The following is a 20,355-nucleotide window of genomic DNA, read 5'->3' on the forward strand; positions in this document are numbered from 1 at the left end:
CGGGAGATGTAGTCCCGCTCCCGGCCCGCCCTGGAGCACCTCGGCGTTGCGCGGGGAGCGCCTCCCGAAGCGGCTTGGAACGCTGAAACACCCCACAGCAAAAAACCCGGGGCTGTCACTCTCCATTTCCAGAGCTTAACAGTTAGGAGAAAGTGTCCTGCCAAGCCTGGAAGAAGTACAGGGGAGGTTGGGAACCTTCAGGCAAGGGGCACAGTGGTTTTAAGGGCCCTTTCCCTCCTTGCTGCCATCAGCTGAGTCATTCCACAGCAGCGGGTTTCCTATTACCTCCATCCATCTGCAGCGGTAAGAGCCTGCTGTCTGCCAGCTCTTTCGTCCTGCAATCAATTTTGTCTTTGGTTCTGGGCTTTTTTCCCGTTTTTACATTTCTGCCTAGATGGTGTGATATAAAATTGAGACCACACAGTCCTTAAAAGTTAGCAGCATTATTAATAAATAAACACTGCATCATCCTCTTCAGACCCAAGACCTGCCACCTACCCCTACTAAAAAGACCAAGTGATTTACTAACAGAAGGAAACGTCTGTTTTCACAAAATTAACTGAAGGATCCATATCTATGAGAAACACAGGTTGTTGCTGATGCCTGATAACTTTGTTAAGTCAGCAGCTGAAACATCTGGATAAACAAATAAACCACAAGGATGCTGATGTGTGATGATGCTGCAAGGCCTATAAAATATACTTTGTGACTGGATAATTAGAAATATGCATTAGTAGGTAATTGGATGATTAAAATCATACACTTGCGGTAAAAGCTATAAAACCCCCTAAAGAAAAATTGCTTGTATGTGACCAATTTGGCTGGGACACCTCATGCACATAATTAAATATTTATTCTTGCAATGCTATTCAGTCATCATGAGCCAGTTATTGAAACAAAGGTCAACAGACAAACAATTTTGTCTGTTAAAAACACATTTATTAAGCCAGCTGAGAGAAAGCATTAGAGCCCATGCTTTATGAAATGCTTCTCTGTTCCATATAGAGTTCAGTGGGTTTACATAGCATTTTTACTACATTTCCTTATTTCCTTTTTTTGGTTAGTGTTCAATAAGCAAGTGGTTAGGTATACATTGCATCAAGCTACTATATTTTTAACCTATTCATGCAAAACCAGCCAGTTTTCCTTATCTCTTCCCGGCACAGGGGTATAGGTATACATTACATCCAGCTGCTTGTCTTCCTGTTTTACCAGTTTTGCTTACTAACTTTTCTTCCCATTTTTAGCTCTTCTGTTATCCTGAATTTAAAGTCTTTATTTTGTTCAGTTATAATCATGTCAATACTTTAATTCACATGTGTGAATTACAAGCTCCTGGTTTCATTGGCAGGCCTCCCTGGAGGTCCCTTTCCTGGTGTCAGGAGACATGATAAAGCTGTAGCAAACTCTGTGACATATTCTGTGTGCCTGGGTGACAAACCTAAACAGCACACAAGGTTTAGGTTGGCCTGGCCGACAAGCAGCCAATTCCCTTCCTATTTTTCACAAGACTCAGTTCATCACTTTCTCCATCAGTGAATCTGGAAGGGGTAGTCTCGTGCTGAGGGTAGCTTCTCAGCTGGAAGTAATTAAATAATTACTAGCCCAGTGACTTTAACTAACCTCAGGAGCTGCTTCTGAAGCAGCTCATGAACTGCCAAACTTCACACACCTATGCTGTATCTCAAGCTAGCATCAGGTTATCCCAAGGAGCAGACACATGCTGCTTTTACACTGGTTTGACTGCAGGCAGCTGCGGGAAGGACTTCAGCCACATCAGCCTGAACATGGTGAGAAACTACTGATAAAGCACCGGGCTATAAAGAGTGACTCAGGAAACACTCAAACATAGACTCTCTGCAAAGAGTGAGGCCTCAGCTTGTACTGGTATATGGGGTTATTCCTCCACAGGTGCAGAACTGCACTTGCCTTGGCTGAGCTTCATTAGGTTCCTGTCTGCTGATTTCTCCAACCTGTCAGTTGTCCCTGTCCAGAGGGACATCATCATGTTGCCAGATGAAAAATCATCTGCACGTGGTGGGGTAACACAATGCTTATTCTTCAGAAGCCACTGGCTTATGGAACTGCACAATTTCCATTCTGCGAGAAGAACTGGAGCACAACCAGCCCACGTGCCAGCTTCTACCAGTTCACCAGGCAGTCAGGTATCACTTTGGGGTCAACCACCACAGACCGCCTGAGAGACCCCCAGGACAGAAGAGTATGTGCATAAAGGGGAGGGAAAATGTTATAATTTCAGGGAAATTATTATCATTGTATGTTTATCTTGGGAAAATCAATGACTATGCATGTAAAATACAGTATATAAACAGGAGCTTTTCTTTATTCAGCATTCACAGAGGAGATATCCCCTTGTGCATCCAGCATTGAATAAAGAACACCTACTTCTTAATACTATATTTGGTGTTAAAGGGTTTTAAAATTTTTACCCATTTTTGGTAACAATCAGGAACATCAATCATTATTCCTAGTTTTGAATATCTGCAAACTTGTGTGCATGCACTCTTTGCATATCACATTGTCAAGGTCCTTAAGGAAGTTGAGTGATATGACCTTAGTATTGACACAAGGGTCTGGTCTCCAGCTTGTCTTTGTGCTGCTGATCCTTTGAACTCAGAAGCTGAAGCTGTTTCCAATCTACCTCACTGTATAAATATCTGTACTGGGCTGGATAGAAACCTGATCAAGCTCGATGGAAACCTGATCTAGTTAAACATGTGCCTGCTCATTGCATGGATGTTGCACTAGATGACCTTTAAAGATCCCTTTCAACCCAAACTGTGTTATAAAGACTAAGGCAAATAAGGCATTGAGAACCTCAATCTTTCTATGTCTGCTTTGTAGTGTGAAGTCCTGGCTCTGTTAGATCTCAAAAGGAAAAAAAGCACAAGTTGCTTAAGAGAAAAAGGTGTTTTTAAAAGTTAGTCTTACATGTCTTATGCAATGCTGGGAAACATGCAATGCTGCAGATCTGGACAGTCACTGCTGTACAGAGTTCTGTGGTGAGGTTCAATAGCTTCATTGTTCCTCACATCTTTACAGTATTCTTCCAAGTAAAACAAATCCATCCATCTCCTGCTGTACAATACTGAATGTTCTAGAGGGTACAAACTGAGGTCTGCTGTAAGCATTACACTTTCACACATTCCCATGGGAACAAGCCCTTACAAAGAGTACACACAGACTGCATTTTTAGTGGCAGCACACCTTGTATGCTCAGGTTCAGCCATCCCTCATGCTAACATATGCTTCTCTGTGACCAAAACCTACCACTGAATTCTGCCTAAGTTCTGCTTGAAATCCCTCTCCTTTACAATACCTTCTGTGGTGGCCTACTGCAGTGTTCTTTTTTACTATGTCCCAGTCACATTCAGGGGCGGGTGCACATTTTCTGTTGTAGAAGCATTTCTTATTGTCTTTCACATCCCTTTACCAGATTGATTTGGTTTTCCTCTCATCCTTGCACAGTTAAGACAATGGCTCTATTCCTTCTGAGTCACCTGTGCTTACGTCCACCTCTTGCATGCTTCTTTTTCATGGTTGACTTCAGTCAAGCTCTCCTTGCACATCCATGCAGAGCCTCCTGCCATCCTTGCAGGTTCTCCTGAACACCAGAATGGGCCATTCTTGAGCTTGTAGAAAGTGAATTCCTTGTGAGATACAAAAAAAATCCAACCAATCAAAACCAAAACATCTCTTCTGGACTTGTTCCCTTTTCAGGACCATATCAAGTAGATCCCTGAACATGCTGAAGTGTGCCCTCTTGAAGTCCAGGACAACAGTCCTGGCTTATGTCTTCTTCCCTCCTTTCAAGATCCTGAACTTCATTCCAATGGAGTTCATTTCCAGTAAAAACACTTTTTAGTGTTGAAGGATGCTGAGATCAGCCTGACCAACAATCCTAAATTAAACTCATCACAGGGACGTGAAAGATAGATGTTTCCTGACAAAGACTGGCACAGACAAGGATGTGAAAGACAGATGCTTACGAAAGGAGAAAAACAAACAAGTGACAACATCTTATTTAAAAATAAAGCTGGCATGGCAGTGACTAGCCTAGCAACAACCAATCACTTTGTGCTATAAAGGCATAGTCCTGTCTTCCAGCAGGGAGGACTTGTAGGAGTGTGTGTGGAGATTCCTCCCTTGAGTGGGGAGGCCCCTTAAGGTTAATCCTTGAGCCTGAGCAAAAAATACTTGCTCATGGTCATCAGTATGGGTAACATCAATCGACTTGATAATTATTAAGACAGCTTTGAAACTTAGTTTCAAAGTTTAAAAAGCAAGGGAATCCTTTCTGAACCTTGTGTTTATATGCATGTACTTGGGTAACACCCAAGTTGATGATAAACTCCCCTCTGTTTGCACAAGCCCTCATCATTTGCTTGATAACCGCATCCATCACATCTTCATTTGATTGGCACCCTCTCTTCCCCATCATTCTTAGTTTAAAGCTCTTCTTACCAGCTTCACCATCCTGTTGGCAAGGATGCTCCCCCACTTTAGTCCAGCCCTTCCAAGCAATATTCAGGCCTCACAGAGCAAACCATATTCATAGAAACCAAAACCCCATTGTAGTTGGCCAGCGGGGCTGAGAATACACCAGATGGGCTCTTATGCCCTCCACCATCACTCCAGAGCTATATTTGTCATATTTGATGCTATCCAGGTCTGTCCAGTAATTAGAGAGCATTTGATGCCCACATGAAAAAGCAGCAGGCATCAATAATCAGAGAGCCAGAGAGGCCTCTACAGGCTCTCCATGATAAATCAGAAAAGCAGCAAAGTTCCCCCAGACAACAGGTCAGCAGACAAGCCCCTTCTCTACAGCAGAGGGGTCAGCATTAAGGAAGCAGCCCTCAGTGCTTCCTTCTGGTGCTCCTGTAGGGCTTAGGCAGTTCACTTGGCAGAGCTCCCAGCCTCTTTTCTCCAACCACAGCACTGAGCATATTTTGTACTTACAAACGTGCAGGCAGAGCATAAGCATTCGTCCTAGCAGCAGGCATGACCAACGCCTCAGAGTTTTTACATCCCACCCTGACACATAGACTCAGCCTGGCCTCCTTCAATACATAACTCTATGGTTTCCTGAAGCTGTAGGGCCTCAGAGAAGATCCAGTCTTTCACAACCTCTGATGATGCATAGCACACCAACATCCTCCTGCAGCTCAATGAAACATTTTCAAAGGTGTGTCTCTCCCTCTGCTCCACACAAGCACCCTCCTTCTGAAGGTGTGTTGGGGTTGAGACCTCCAACATTACAGGGGAAGTTTTTCCAAGAGCTGCTGAGGACAACAGCTTGTGGCACACCCTCAGCACTGCAGAGGAAGTGTATTCTGCTATGAGATAAGACACCAGCCCTTCCCACACCAAATACCTCAGAAAGTTTGTGTGTTTCAGGCCCAGCTCTTATATAGCCCTCAGGCTGAGTGGGGGACCAGACCCTAATCAGTGTCAGCTGAAACAAAACCTCCAAGGGCCTCTTAAATCAAAGAGAAGTGATAGAGCTCACTAGCTTTGCTAGAAGTTAAGGCCTCCTGTAACTGTCTATTCCCAGTAGCTTTAGGCAACCTCAGGCTTCCATAAGGCTTCCTAGATGTCCCTTGACAATGATCCCAGAAGGCCACACATCTAGAAGCACGAGCCCATGCACTGCTGCTCTATTCACTGTCTTAGCTGTGCTTAACAAGGGAGATTTTTCTGACTATTAAATTTTGCTAGCAATGGTGCTAAATCTTGTTATTGCTCTGTATTAATGTGACTGAGAATTATGTTGGCAAGGAACAAGGTACCAGAACGCATGTTGGAATAGTAATTTTAAAACTCGAAACAGCTGGAAAGGTATATTGCAATGTCATCATGATCTGATCCGACTGGCAGCCTGTGCTGACATCTGGATACAAAACAAGGAGTTGGGAGGGGGCACAGCTGGGACAGCTGATCCTGACTGGCCCAGGGGATATTCCACACCATATGGCATCATGCTCAACAATAAAACTGGGGGGAGTTGGCCAGGGAATGGTGGCGCGCTGCTCAGGACTGGCCTCAAGAGCTGGATACTTGATCCTATACAAGCATTTGTCGTTTGTTTTCTTTAATGATAGCAAGATAACACTTGCAAGCAAAGCATTGAAGAATGCCAGACGGATTCTGCAGACCTAGTTGTGAAACAATGGTGTATGCATAACTAGTTCATTTTGGAATATAAAGATCATGCTGTTTCTAATGGTTGTTATACAATCCTTGTCCAAAATCTATGTGACTCAGTGGCTGGCTGATATTCCAACAGGCAGTGCCTTTCTCTCTTAGACATCCTTCAAGATACACTTTTCTGATAACATGGACAGTGTTTTGCAGGTGTGGCATCTTAACAATCTTTGCTTATGATACTTATGCATAACATGCATACCCTTGATTTAGGGTCAGTGGATAGATTGTGCATGCATTCTTGCCCAAGGTTTAATTTGTTTTAGAGACTATATATATACACACACTGCTTTTGCATTATAGTTATTACTATTTGTTTAGTTATGGCAGTGTTACTGTCACAGTGATGTATCAGTTTTACTTAAATGTATTTGATTCCCTTCAGGTTCTGACACCAGATGGACCTATACTGAAGTAAGTAATCATAAATCTTACTTGATTTGCAATTCAGAGCTCTGTTTACTGCTTAAGGAGCCAGGAGGTCACTGAGCTGTATAAAAAAAAAGAAACATTGTCAGAGTTTAAATAGTAGTAAAACAATTTTATAGTTTCTACTCTGTCTTGTTTGACAGCTTTTTTTTTTTTTTTTTTTTTTTTTTTTTTTTTCACTCACACAGTGATGGCTTGGTTCTTCAGGCACAAGAGAGGATAGGATTCACTCAGTGAGGGCTTCATTTTCCATGATTTTGAACCCATGTATTGTGTGGGGTCTTGAAAGCTTTAGCCAGCCCAGCTCAGCTGCAGAGCTACAGAATGACAGCCGTAATGAGGGATCCATACAGACATCCCAGTGTGGGAGACTGCGGTTCTCAGACATAGTAAATGCATCACATATACAGGGTGCCTGGAATGCTTCATTGTAAAGGATGAAATCTTTTCATGTCCTGGAACAAGATACACAGATAAGGACATCTGGGTAAATAGCCTCCTAGGAAAGAAGGGACATTTAAACACCCCTAAGTAATTTTCAGTTGATTATTTATTTACAACTGGCAGACTTTTATTATACCACAGATTAAATCTTATTCATCTGTCATACTCTGCTTGAAACCTTCAGAATGGCTTCCATTTTTTTATACTACAAATCTTGTGACTGTTAACTATCTATATATTGTTTACATAGTGCCTTTTAGCCCATAGCATATATTAAGGAATTTCTAATTTCTCATGTAAGTTCTGTTTTTTTTGGACTACCCCATATAAAACCACCCTGAGTTCTTCAGAGTGATGCAGCAAGTGTAATATGTTCAGTTATGTTCATTGAGGTCAACAAGAGTGGTCTCACTGCATAATTTTATTTTGAAAATAATATTCATGATACTTCCATGGATAGTTCATTGCAGTTATCACATGGTGTGAAGAGTGAAAAAAATGTAATTGAAAATGTCAAGTCTTTTCCAAGAGTACCTGCTTTTTTATTGTTGCAATATGTAATTGTACAGAAATAGCAATAGACTGCTAGAACAATTTACCAGAGACAGTGACAGTTCACAGGCATTTTGAAAGATCCTCCATTTTACATTAACTTAGAGAAGATAAACACACATAGAGGTCTATTGCTTTGGCTTCCCAGCTGAGATTTGTAGTAAGAGTATTGCAATTACTCTGAATGGATTATGAATGTAACATTTGTATGTGAAAGGAGGAGGAAAAACAATAGAGGAAGGGTTAAAAGAATGCCTTGTGTTGGTCTCTAAGTTGCAAGATGACTAAGAGCAGTAAAACTGGTAAGCACCAGGAACATACTGTCCAAGGGTATAGCATGTACCTTATCTTGGATGCCAGAAGGTTTCTTTGCCTAGCAGTCACTAACTGCTACTGCTTTCTGGTTCATTAGCCTGTATGAATTGTAAGATGCTCTTTTCATGCTAACAAGCATAGTATTTTTCTTAGGAAAATTGTCTCATGTTCTTAGCCAGTGTAGTTTGTGTCTGATCAGTGGACTCTGTCACTTGAAACTGGAATTGCTGCATAGAGAGCAGACCTTGTGTCCTGCTTTTGTCCCTTCAAAGGGTGACTATAAGTCAGTGATGGTGGCCCAAATCACAGGTAATGGGCGGCTGAGGGGAAGGTAGTTTGTACAGCCCTCATTTCAGAGCTGCAGCTGAGGTGATATTGGTGTAGGAGACCACAGGCAGTGCTGGGGTACAGTGAATTCTGTAGTGGCTGAAGTAAAACCAGGTTTTGTCTCCAACTATTCCAGAAATGGCCTAACCTAAAGAGACAGAGTAATCTAATGAGTTACTTAACCCTGGATTGCTAACTGTTAAGAGTTTCAGGTATGGACAAGTTAGGGCAAGAATAGTTCAGGAAGCCAAAGAGCTGAAGCTGGCCTGGAGAAGCCCAGCAGTGCAGAGAAATGTGGCACTGAGATGGATCCTGGGCAGGGCTCGTGAGGAAAGGCTTTGCTGGGGCAGAAGCTGATCAGCCAGGGTGTCACTGTGGTGAAATGTTTTAGAGAAGGAGCTGAGTCTCTTGGAGCAGCTTTTCTCTCTTGCTCCTTTTCACTCATTTTCCTATTGCTAGTTGGGAGATGGGCTTCACTTGAGCTCCTTTCTGCTCACCCCAATGGTCCTACACACTTGCTGTATTTTGCATTATCTCCTTATAATGGTCCAATCAACATTTATCACCCTTGTGCATCTTCTTAACAGACATTTTCCAGCAGTTCTTGTCTCCTTTTATTTTGCAGCTGTTTGGCTGGCTCATGCTGTAGGCCTTGCTTAAAATGCTCCATCTCCCTTTTAGTGCTTATGTTAGGTTAATTCACAAAAAATAGGTACAAGTGCTCAATTGCTTTGTCCCGGTAGGAATAAGTAATTAACTTCATTTCCATGAGCCCGCACTAATTCACAAGCCCATTGATTGTTTTGTGTCTAGTCAATGATGCTACCTCTGAAATGATGGTCAGATGACAACTATAATTATCTCAGTGGTGGTCTGAATTGTAAATGCTTAGATTTACTTTGGACCTCTCTGTTGTGAGTTGATCTCTACAGCCACTCACAAATCTTGTGAATTCCAACAAGGGGGGTAGGAAATAGGGCTTTACCACTGAGAATAATAATGAATTTGACTGTCATGTAAAAGGAGAACAAATTAAAATTGTGTAAATGGGGCAAGCGTGAGAAGGGATATCATGGGAAGATAAATACCTATGAACTATAGAAAATTTGTGGTGTCCAGTGAGGGCTTGGAGCTGCTTGACATTTCTCCTTGCCTCTGTGCGGTGATGAGAATGCTGGGGCTGCAGGGTGATACTGAAATTGGCTAGGGGGGAGGCTTTCTAACACAATTTTGAAGTATTAGAAAGCAGGAGATTTTTATTGCACCATGCTGGACACCTGGAGGATATTTCCTCTAATCTGGTGTGTCATGAAACTTTAGAACAGGGTATTTATTGCATCATTAGTATACATATTGATTACAGTGTATTTCCTGGCTGATACATACACATCACTTTGCCCAGAACGAATTGTATGCATCTGCCCCTTACTGGAAGTCCTTTAATGGTCCTTAGAGGGTCATCTGAAGGGGTCTCTGGTGGTCACTGAGTGCCCCCGACATTATAGATGATTTTGCCATAAATTTCTCTTAGTGCTGTTGTTTCTTATTTCATGGCTCTGCCACAAAAAGCACTATATCCCCCTTTATCTGTTTATCCACTGGTTCCAACTGCATTTAGCATCCTGTGCGTCAACTTTATACATTCTGCTATCTACTTCTTTGAACTCATTGTTCCCTTACTCAGACAAATAAGGCATCGTTATATTCCATTCCTTTTATCAATTGCATGTCACCAGGAGTGTGTAAGGGGGGCAGCTCCCCAAAATACTCTTCTCCCTGGCTGCAGGAAGTGGCTTGGGTCACGGGCCCAGCTGGTGGACATAAGTTCCCAGTACTGAGCAGTGAACAAAGTTTTGTGTGCTAAACTGAGGCACTTCCTAATTTTTCCAGGCCTGTTACGATCTGTAAGTGCTTGTGGTTGTTTATCAGGCTGGTAACTTAAGCTGAACAAGATGCCCCTGCTGCTCAGGTGATTGTAGATGACAACAGGCAGCAATAAAGAAATGATTTGTGAGGCAAATATAGATCTACTGCCTGGTTTACAAGTCTGAAACAGAAGCAAGGCAATACTGCTCACATTGTCGCAAAATAAACATCTTTTGGGAAAGAACATGAGCTACTGCTATGAACTATTCAAGCAGTAGTTAAAGGTGATTGAATATTTGGCACACTGCAAAGGCTCTCAAATGAAATAAAACTTAACGGGCATACCATGTATATATGTGAGGGAAGTGGAGAGTAATTGGATTAATGCAGGTCTTTTAAGAGATGCAGGTGTAGAGCAACGGGAAAAAGTATGTCTAAGAGCAATTTGAGGACTTGATATTGGTTGCAGGTGAGTTATTTTAATCAAAATCTTTGCAATGAGTAAGTTTTTGCTCTGCTTTTTCTGCTTAGCTTGGAAACTGTCAAAGATGACAAAGCTTGAAAATTCCCGCACATAAAGTTCTGTTCTTTAATTAAACTTAAAATTAACATAAACGGAACTTTCACCAAACACCCTAGGGTTTATAAGTGATTGCAAGAAATGGCTGGCAGATTCTGTTGGCTGACCAAGCAGTATGGATGGACCAATACTGGCTGCACATGTGAAGGAAAGAAACATGTTTTTTCAACTTCATTGCTTCTCTGAGAATAGCATCCATCAGGAATTTCTGCACTTGTCTCCCTGTTCTCTGCTTTGCATTTCTTTAGCTTAAGCTTAACCCTTTGAAACTGTCAGCCTGGCTATCACGTCCTTGCCCTTCCCCTTCCCCTTTTAAATCCAATTAGCTGACATATGTTGTGTAATTGAGAGAACTTCCATATCAATCATACTTCCAGACTGATTTGTTTCTGTGAAATTCACACCAAACTTGTAACACTTGCTGCTGAAGAAGTAATGTACCAGCAAGAGGGAAAGGTGGATGATGCTGCCTGTTCATGCCATACAGAAATGTGTATTCTGTGCCAGAAGTTAATACAAATCTTTCTGGGATATTCTGTTTAAAGCAAAAGAAAAGCTTGCAGAAACAGCTTCATGGAATGTTTAATTAATGGTTGCTGCAGAAAAAGCAGCTGGGACATGGTTGTCAATAATCATGCACTAGGTAGGAGACAACAGGAAAGTGTGTCATGGGAGGAAACCACAGGATAGAGATTTCAGGATGAAGGTCAGAGAACATATGCTTTTGTCTGCTTAGACATCTGTGAGATCTGTAAGAACTACCTAACCTATTTTAGCTTAAATAAGGAGAAGCATCCTCTTAACTGCATAGTTGCATAATAGTGAAACTTGGGTTTTCTTCAAGTGTCTTCCTCTTTGGTGGTGGTGGGGGGAAAGAAATTAAAATAGAGAACTAAATGTATTTTACAAAAACTAACCACAAAAACCAATGGAAAAAGGCTACTTCTCCTTGAACATATATTGAGTAAACCTCATTTCAGAAAAGTCTAGTCTTATGACTCTTAATCAACCACACACATGCTCACACTTTGCTCTCTCTGCTGCCTAGTTTTGTCTTGTGCAAAGCCACATTACCTGTTACAATGCTTTGTGTCTAAAATTTACCAGAAATATTGTACTGTTAAGTTACAAGAGCATAAATGTTGAGGAATACACATAGTGCAAGTAGGTTGGGTTGCAAGCTGCAGGTTGAGCTCTGTGTGCTGGGAGCCCCAGGCAATGAGAAGTGACCTGTCTCCAACCCTTTGCACAACAAAGGGCACCACGGGGACATGTGGGGTAACTGGACACCCAGAGACACACCAGGAGCCCAGGACTCAAAACCCCAGACTACCACAGGCTTAGACAGTGAGAGTATAAAGGCCCAGGGATTCTTTTGTTTGCAGTCCCTTCTTGGAGGCACCAGCTCGAGCTGTTGCTCAATTGTTGCTGCATCACAGTTAAGTCACTTAAAGGAACCAGACATCTGAGGCTCTGCTATGGGCAACCTGGAGTTGAACCAGTAAGGAAAACTTGTCTGGCTATGTGAGTATGGGGTGTGTGGGGAGCCAGGTGGGGACCTGTGGGGTCACTGGAGCTGCTGCTGCAAAGGGACCTCAGTCCCAGCAGTGGAAGCCTCTGGTGGTGGGAGTGTGACTGCCAGAGTGGCTCCTGCATGGTCAGACAGGAAAATTTTGTCAATTATATAGTACACTTGTATATTGGGGTTTACCCTGCAGGGATGGGGTAATGTGATGGACGCACTTGACCCTTACCTGTCCTTTGTTTCAGACTCATGAAGAAAAAACAGGCGTTGTGTCCTTGGGGAGCACTTGCAAGCTGTAAAGCCCCTGTCTCACCTACAGGGGAGTGAAGGCATTTTGAAAATATGAAAACATGGTTTCAACACCCAAAGGTTCAAGATAACCAGAAGTACAGAACAAGATATCAGAGCCAAAACAAGACATTTGTCCTGTTCTTGCTGTTGACTTTCAGCCAACTACTTCACTATACAAGCACGGACAGCCTGTGCAAAGCTTTGAGCTCCCTTTGCTGAAGCAGAGACTGCATGGCAATGATACCTGCCTGAGGTTACTCCTTGAACTTGAGAGACCCCTTAGCCAGGACAGCTTCTCACAAAGGGTCTGAGAGTATGCCGAATTCATACTGTGAAGGATTACTGACCTATGTAGCTGCTCAGGTGTTATGGTGTGGGTAATTCTTTAGAAGTGAACCATTGACTGAATCTCAGACTAAGACAGGATCCAGCTGTACCTAGGCTCTGGAAAGGAGCAAAGGGGTCTACTCTGCACCTCGTGGCTCAACAGAAGGGTCCTTCTTACTCTTCATACCTCCAGTCCCTGTCCGAGCCATTCTAACTCAATTTTTCTTTGTATGTCTCCTCCATGCAGTAATTAATAAAGAGAACTTTGCCATTGAACTTCATCAAAAATCATGGTTCTACCTCAACAAAACATATTACTGCTTCTCTCTTTTGAGTGAGGTGCATCCTTCTTGCATGATGGAATCTTCAAATATTTAACTTAATTTTGGACAGTGAATCTGATTTGATAGCCAGCTTGTCTCTAAATGGATGTACTTCACACTTATTATGAGCACAATAAAAACAGTAGGTGAAGTTAGACATTTTATTCACCCACTAAAGTGAAATTATTCTCCTTCACTGAAAGAAGTTCTGCAAGATTAATCAATAGAGCTGTAACCACTGAGTTAGCAGAGCAGAGTTTATTGGGCATTATAATTAGTCCTTTTATTAGTCTAAGTTTTAAAATTGCTTTTTAACAGTTATTATATATAGTAACAATGGCTCAAAATGGAAAATGGGGAGTTGCTTTTCAGTCATGATCTGTAGGGCCTGGGTCACCTTGAATCAAACAACTGGCACCTTGTAATGTGGGGAAGAACTATCAGTTTTATTGATTGTGTCTGAACTTCATCGTATGAGCACACAGAACAGATTTAGTGCCAAGAACCCATCTCCTGACATACTGAGTTAACTGCAAGTTCAGGGGTGGATTCTTCTGGGCTCAGCCTCTTTCTCTGCCTGAGAAGGACTTTATTTGATCACACTGTTATATGCTAGAATGAAAGGTTGTACAATGGGCATCCCTATTAACTGCTTTTCACGGTAGCAAGTATTAATTTAAAAAAAAAATTATTATAAATAAAACAAGTTAAAAATTTGTTTCATCGGGGTCCCATTCTCCCTCATCATAATTTTCATCAGACCTGACTATAAAAATGTGTGTATTCAGTTTGTTGCCTGCAGCTGTCCCCCCTTGATAGGCCCTGTGACTCAGCATTCGGGTCACAGCCCCATATGGTAAGAGTTAAGATGCAGCACAAGCCTGAGAGCAGATCAGTTCCATCAGCAAAGTATGTCCTTCATCCAGATAACCACAAACAGAAAGGATTGAAGATACTCTTTTTGTGTGGTGTAGAATACATCAGCAAGGGATAACACATTGAAAGGTTATTTAAAGTAATACAAAACTGGGCTATGTCAGAGGTTGTGATAAGTGTATGAAATCAGGCAGAAAATAACCCCTCTGGCATTCCAGCTTGTCCTCAGATCAGAGGGGTTGGGTGAGGCAGGTTTTAATTTCGGATTATAACCATTTTGGCACTATAGGTCGTGTTCAATAAGAACTTTCATGATCACAGGTTAACAAAAGGTGTAGTTTATTCAAGCAACAGGTTGTAGATTCTTGTAAGATTACTGGTGATAAATGCACTCGGTCTACAAAATGTAAGTGTATAGTGCCATGTATAGGTGTTCCCAGGTATACCCCAATGCAGCTGGAGGTGCAGATCTTAAAAAAGAGGTGTTGCTGCTCTGGGGAGGACAGAGGAACCAGCCCACAACCTTGTCTGCAAAGTGGGGTCATATTCTTGTTCTCCAAAAGTAGAGGATTTGAAATATAAAATGCATACTTTTGGAAAAACGGAGATGTGACTATAGTCAAATAGGATTGGTTCAGGAATATCATATCCTGCAAATGCAGGATTCAATTTGGGAACAGTTGTTTTCTCATGCTGTTATTGGTGGGGATATTTTATAATATGCAAATGAGAGACAATGAGGGTCTTTGGTTACCTTTGGTAAAATGGAGTTACGTGACTTACAGAGAAGAAAAGACAGAACAGAACCATGACACTTCAGGACCCTCCTCCTCTGGCTGAGGCAGCAGCAGAGGCCATCTGACCTTCACCAGAGAGTCTTTACATCCTTATCTCCTCAGAGGACCAGAGTTATAACAAGGCTCCCATGGATGAGGGGGAGTGAGGCTGGTACAGTGACACTGTTGTTGTTCTGTGCTTCTCAGAGACAACACTGGGCTGTGAGACCTCTGCTTCCTCACAGACAATGTTCTGTTGTTAAGCCTTGCTCCAGCCAGGTGCAAAATAAGCATGGCTTAGCTCATGTTTTTCCTCAACCATCCTCAATACTTCATGAGAATTTTGGCTGGCAAATCACAGCACTTATGAATCCTGAGATAGCAAGCCTGGCAATTTTCCACAAGTATCACCTAAAGAGCAAATCAGAAGTGTGGATGTGAGCATTTAGAGCTGTTATGAACATTTTATGGATGTGATGTACTCCTGCATGGGTATGTTTTTGAAGTGCCACTCTGGCACACAGCACAGTAGTATGGTTTCCTAGCCCATTTTAATCTCTTAAAAATTTAATGTTGACGTTTTGATATATTGAATACCATGGGAATCAACAGAGTCCCTGATAAGAGATCAGCTTGCAATGGGTTTCAGTGGAAAAGGTCACAGGGATAATTATGTGATTAATCTTTGACAAGACTGATTGTCAAATTATTAAAAATATTTTAGAATCATGGTAGGTCATAACAAAGTGATACAGTTGCTCTAATATTAATGTTTTGTGTAATGTGTTAAAGACTACCTGTATTCAAAAACAAAAAAAAAAAAAAAAAGAAAAGAAAAAGAAAAAAAAAATCCTTGTGTTCTTTAATTGTTTCTTTTTTTAATATAAAGGATTTCAATGTCTTACCAAATTTGTTGGTTTGGGTTTTTTTTAACCTTACTATTTTACCTTAAAGTTGTGAGATAATGACGGAGAAAGTTACCTAGTCTCACTATCTGAACCAAACTTTGCAGGTTTTTTTGTTGTTAATCAGTAGCTATATCTAGGCAGTTAGGATTAAGCAACTGCATTGTGAAACTTATAGAAACTTGTAGGCTTGGCTAATCCTTTGTATTAAGGAAAAGGGAGCACAATCCCGAGATGAATGGGCTGTCTGGATGAGAGCCACCAGTAGTGAAGTCAGCAGGACTGAGCTATAACTGGGGGAAAAGTAGTTCTGGCAGGGGAATTGCAACCACTGACCCATTGACTGCCTCCTCAAAATGGACACCCAGTGCAAATGGAGGGAAGAACTATCCATGTGAACTAATTAGCATCAGAAGTGAGAGATACAAATTAGCAAATACAGGTTTGAGTACTAAATAATGGAAAAGCTATGTAATTTGTAACCAAGCCATGCTGATACCTTTGTTTGTTAAAATGTATAAATAGTATAAAGTTTTGATGACTGGGGAGTCAGCCCTTTGGGGGCTACTACACAGCTCCCGACTTTGTGCAAACTGCAATAAAGAAATAGAAATATCTCTCCTTGGCATGTGAATTTGAGTTGCCCACTGGGTAATGACCCCGCATTTGGGACAATAAAAGCTCAACGAGGACACAAAAAATACGCTAAAACTATTATTAACGGGGTAAATGTAAAACTTCATTTGTAGGAGTAATGATGGTCTCGTGAGGATGGAAAAGGGCTCTTCTGAAGTCAGCTAAGTTGGAGATGGTTAAAAGATTGGATTGACCTGAAGAGGGTTTGGTCACAGGAAATACTAGCGCAGTGTTGTATGAACTGCATAGGAAATACCCTGGTGAGAACTTACAGGGGGTGACTTTGTTTAGAACAAACTGAAACAAACCTACTTTCAGTACTCCACACATGCACCAGAGGTTTGTGGTGTCCAAGGAGGCTACCCAGATTCCAGATATCAGGGCCTGGGTGTTCAAGCTGTGTGACCACCAGCCAGGCACCATGACACCATCCAGGTGTTGTATCCAAGATCTGTTGTGACAGGGAGGACAAGTGATGCTAACTACTACTAAGTACTCCCAGCCCCTGGGTGGTTCTTAGGCTGACGACCATGGGCAGGGTTTGGATATGTAGTTTGTAGTTTGGTAGTTTACTATCTTCGAAGTGATCAGTTGTGTTTCTATCTCTGTGCTCATCAGGAGTCGTTACAGTTCTTTGTCTGCATGTCTGTCCTGTGAAACCAGATGGTTGTTGATGACCTGCTAGTTGGGTGCTGTTAACACAGGCTCCTCTTCCTGATGGATGCACTTAGCTGTCTCCACACCCAGACATTCCCGTTTATGTTCCATTCACACCAATTTTAGCCTTTCTATCACAGTTCTCACGGTTAAACTCGTGGACATGGTTGGTGTCAGCTAATTATGTTGCAGAGATAAGACCTAAGGCCAGGCCTACATTCCTTTACTTTGACCCAGAGCACTGTTCATCACCAGGGTGCTTTTATTCATTTTGTAGTGATGCAGCTGTATTGACAGAAACTAAGAAGCCTCAACTAAATTAATAAAAGAGTGATCCTGCCAGCATACTTATGCCACTGAGAAAACCTATATGAATTATACATAATTGTCTTCAGCTTTTCTTCATCTTCCTCTTGTTTTTGTAATAGCTATGCCCTGCTTTTATTATAGTTACCACGTAGTATAAACATCTGTATGAATATACGTACACATATGTGTGTGGGTGTTGGGGAAGATGAAACAGGAAAGCCTTATAAATATGATTGCCTGACAAAAGATTTTGAGAATATGAAAACTACAGGCAACATCGAAATGAAAGCCACCTTTGAGATACTAAGTCTTAGTTACTGAACAACTGGAAAACAATGGTATGGCCGACTGAAGGTAATCCCCTCTTGATTGAACAATACCCTCTGCTTGCAGGCAGGTCCAAGGGTCAGAGCAGACCCTACTAGCTCAGCAGAAGGGGTCCAAAGAGTAGTTTTTAGGAGTTAAGATGTAACACTCTATGGTAATATAACAATTCTTATAGGCTGTATGTAAATGCTATAGGATTTGTATCTTGTATTAGATTGGTTAGTGACAATTAGAATATTCAGTACAGAAGATGATTTACTGTATTGTAACGAGGACTTCTACACAACCACTCTACTTACTCCCTTACCCGCTTACTCTCTTACTTACCTCCTCTTCACTCATTCTTACTCCACTCTTACCTACTTGCTCTTACTTTTACACTCTTGCTCTCTTGGGCCTGCTCCGAGCTGCATCTGGCAGCTCTAAGCAGTGCCCCTGTATCCACGCCCTTTGCAATAAACCGCATGTTCCAAGATCTGACTTCAGAGATCTCTCGTCTCCGTCCGTCCCGACCATCCGACCCACCCAAGCTCCTACATGTGGGTGTATATATATATGTAGATAGTTACTGTATAGTTACAGTCCATAAATGACTAGTGGCTTCTTGTTCCACTGCCAGCCTGAGATATGTGTGGATGCAAGGTGTGATGTTCCTCATTGCCCAAAAATTGAGGTAAGAAATGCTTCACCACAGCAGTTGTGGGAAGGATGTCAGCAGTTGTTCCTTCCAATAACAGAACACTTCGTATATGTAGGGACGCTGATCAGGATCCAGAATTCTGCACACCCAGTCCTGAAGAAGACAGGAATCCAAGCAATGTTTCTTGCAGTCTCACACCCACACTGTAGAGGCACTTCCACCTCAGCAGTGAGAATGGTTGATTTTTCTCTGGGAGGTTGGGGTTTTCTTTAGCTTGGTATCCTGTTTATCTGTAGATCACCCAGGAGAAGACTGTAGCTAAGAGTCTTCATGCATTCTTGCTAATCAAGATAAGTTTGTTAACTTCAGACAAAGACCTAAGGGTCTTTCAGATGTTGCTGTAGGTGTCACATTTTCCTAAGAGTGATTCCAGATAGCCCTAATACCTTCTTTGTCTTGTATAGCAGTTTAGAGATCCCAAATTTCTCAGAATTCCTGAATATTCCTATTGCATACCCTTTATTATTTACTTTACAAATTGAGCTGCAAACGGCTGGCAAATCCAAACGTTCCTTCTCCTTCCCTGCCTTCTGAACATACTTACCTGTCCTTTACTTTTTAAGTTCATCAAACGAAACTGTTAAAGCCAAGGAAAATTAAATGGTCTAAAGACCTGTTTGTCTGGCTTTCCTTCCAAACCTACTCCACCCTGGTCATCCACCCTTTTCCTCCAGAAATAATAAACAAGAATGAGCTTTGCTGATAAAAATTCAATAAACTTGTGTTAAAAAGTTTGTTTGTTTTTTCCTAACAAAAACTCGTGGGTTTTGGCCTGCTGATGCATTTCAGTGGTGCACTGAAGCAACATACAGTGTTTGTCCTTAAAGCAGAGGGAAAGGTACAGGTGGCCTGAGAGCAAGAAGTTCAGTGGGAAGACTGATCAATGACAGCTTCAGAGGTGAGTAAGCCCCCATAATTTTTTTCAGTCCATAACTTGAAAATAATTGAATGGGAACAACTCATGACATGATGTAGGCTCATATCCTACAGAAACAGGCTGACCACATGATGGGAAAAGCCCAGGCACAAGCCCAGGCAGAGGTGATTACCGAAGTTTATGAAGTGGTATTTGGGTGGGCAATCACAGCTTTCCAGAGACAGTGCTTGTTTACCTGTCCTCCATGGGGAAAGGCCCCTCAGGCTTTAGGCAGCAAAAAGAGACTCAGCCCTTTTATAGAAAAGTCCCTTGACTCTGTAGGGATCTGAGGGACACAAATATGCTGGTGCTGTGTCCATCTGCTCCATTCCTGTATGGTGAATGCATCTGTCCTTGGAGGAGGGTACCTTGAGATGCTGCTGTCTGTGAGGCTCTGCTACTACAGCTGTATCTGGCACAGCCTCACTGCTCAGTGTAGGAGCATGTGTCCCACCTGACCTCAAAACAGCTGTCAGGATCTGCTGCTTTCTTGTGCACACAGGGTGAAGCTTTTGCAGCAGACTGTGCTAATGCAGCCCTTGGTATAACCTTTTCTATATTCCCACTCTAAGATGCAATAAGAAGCTGCACTTTTAGGGAATTTCCAGTAAGCCCTTTCTGAACTGTATTCTTACCAGAGAGCAGAGAGAACCCAGATTTCCTCTTGGGGCCACAGTTGATAATAGGCTGGATGAGCCTGGCATGTGTCTTCCTGAGGATTATTGTCCCTTTCAGAAAGTGATCAAAGTGTGTGTGGGATGGAGGTCCTGTCATTTGTGTAATTCCAGTGGAAGGGAAGATCTTTGGGAATTATCAAAAAGCTGTTGAGGATTGATGCCCACAGCTGATTATGGTGGCAGCAGGAAAACACCCTACAATGATTTATTTTCTCTAGAGATAGAAACTATTTTACTGGCTTTCAGTGAAGATATCCTTACATTTCCCATGGAGAATAGCAAGCAGGAGCCAAACATATTTCTCTCTGTAAGAGGAGACAGCAGAATATATTCAGCAGAATATATCCAAACAGTTCAAGACAAGGCAAA

This window comes from Corvus brachyrhynchos, unplaced genomic scaffold, assembly GCF_000691975.1.
Source record: "Corvus brachyrhynchos isolate BGI_N302 unplaced genomic scaffold, ASM69197v1 scaffold27, whole genome shotgun sequence".
NCBI classification, from domain to species: Eukaryota; Metazoa; Chordata; class Aves; order Passeriformes; family Corvidae; genus Corvus; species Corvus brachyrhynchos.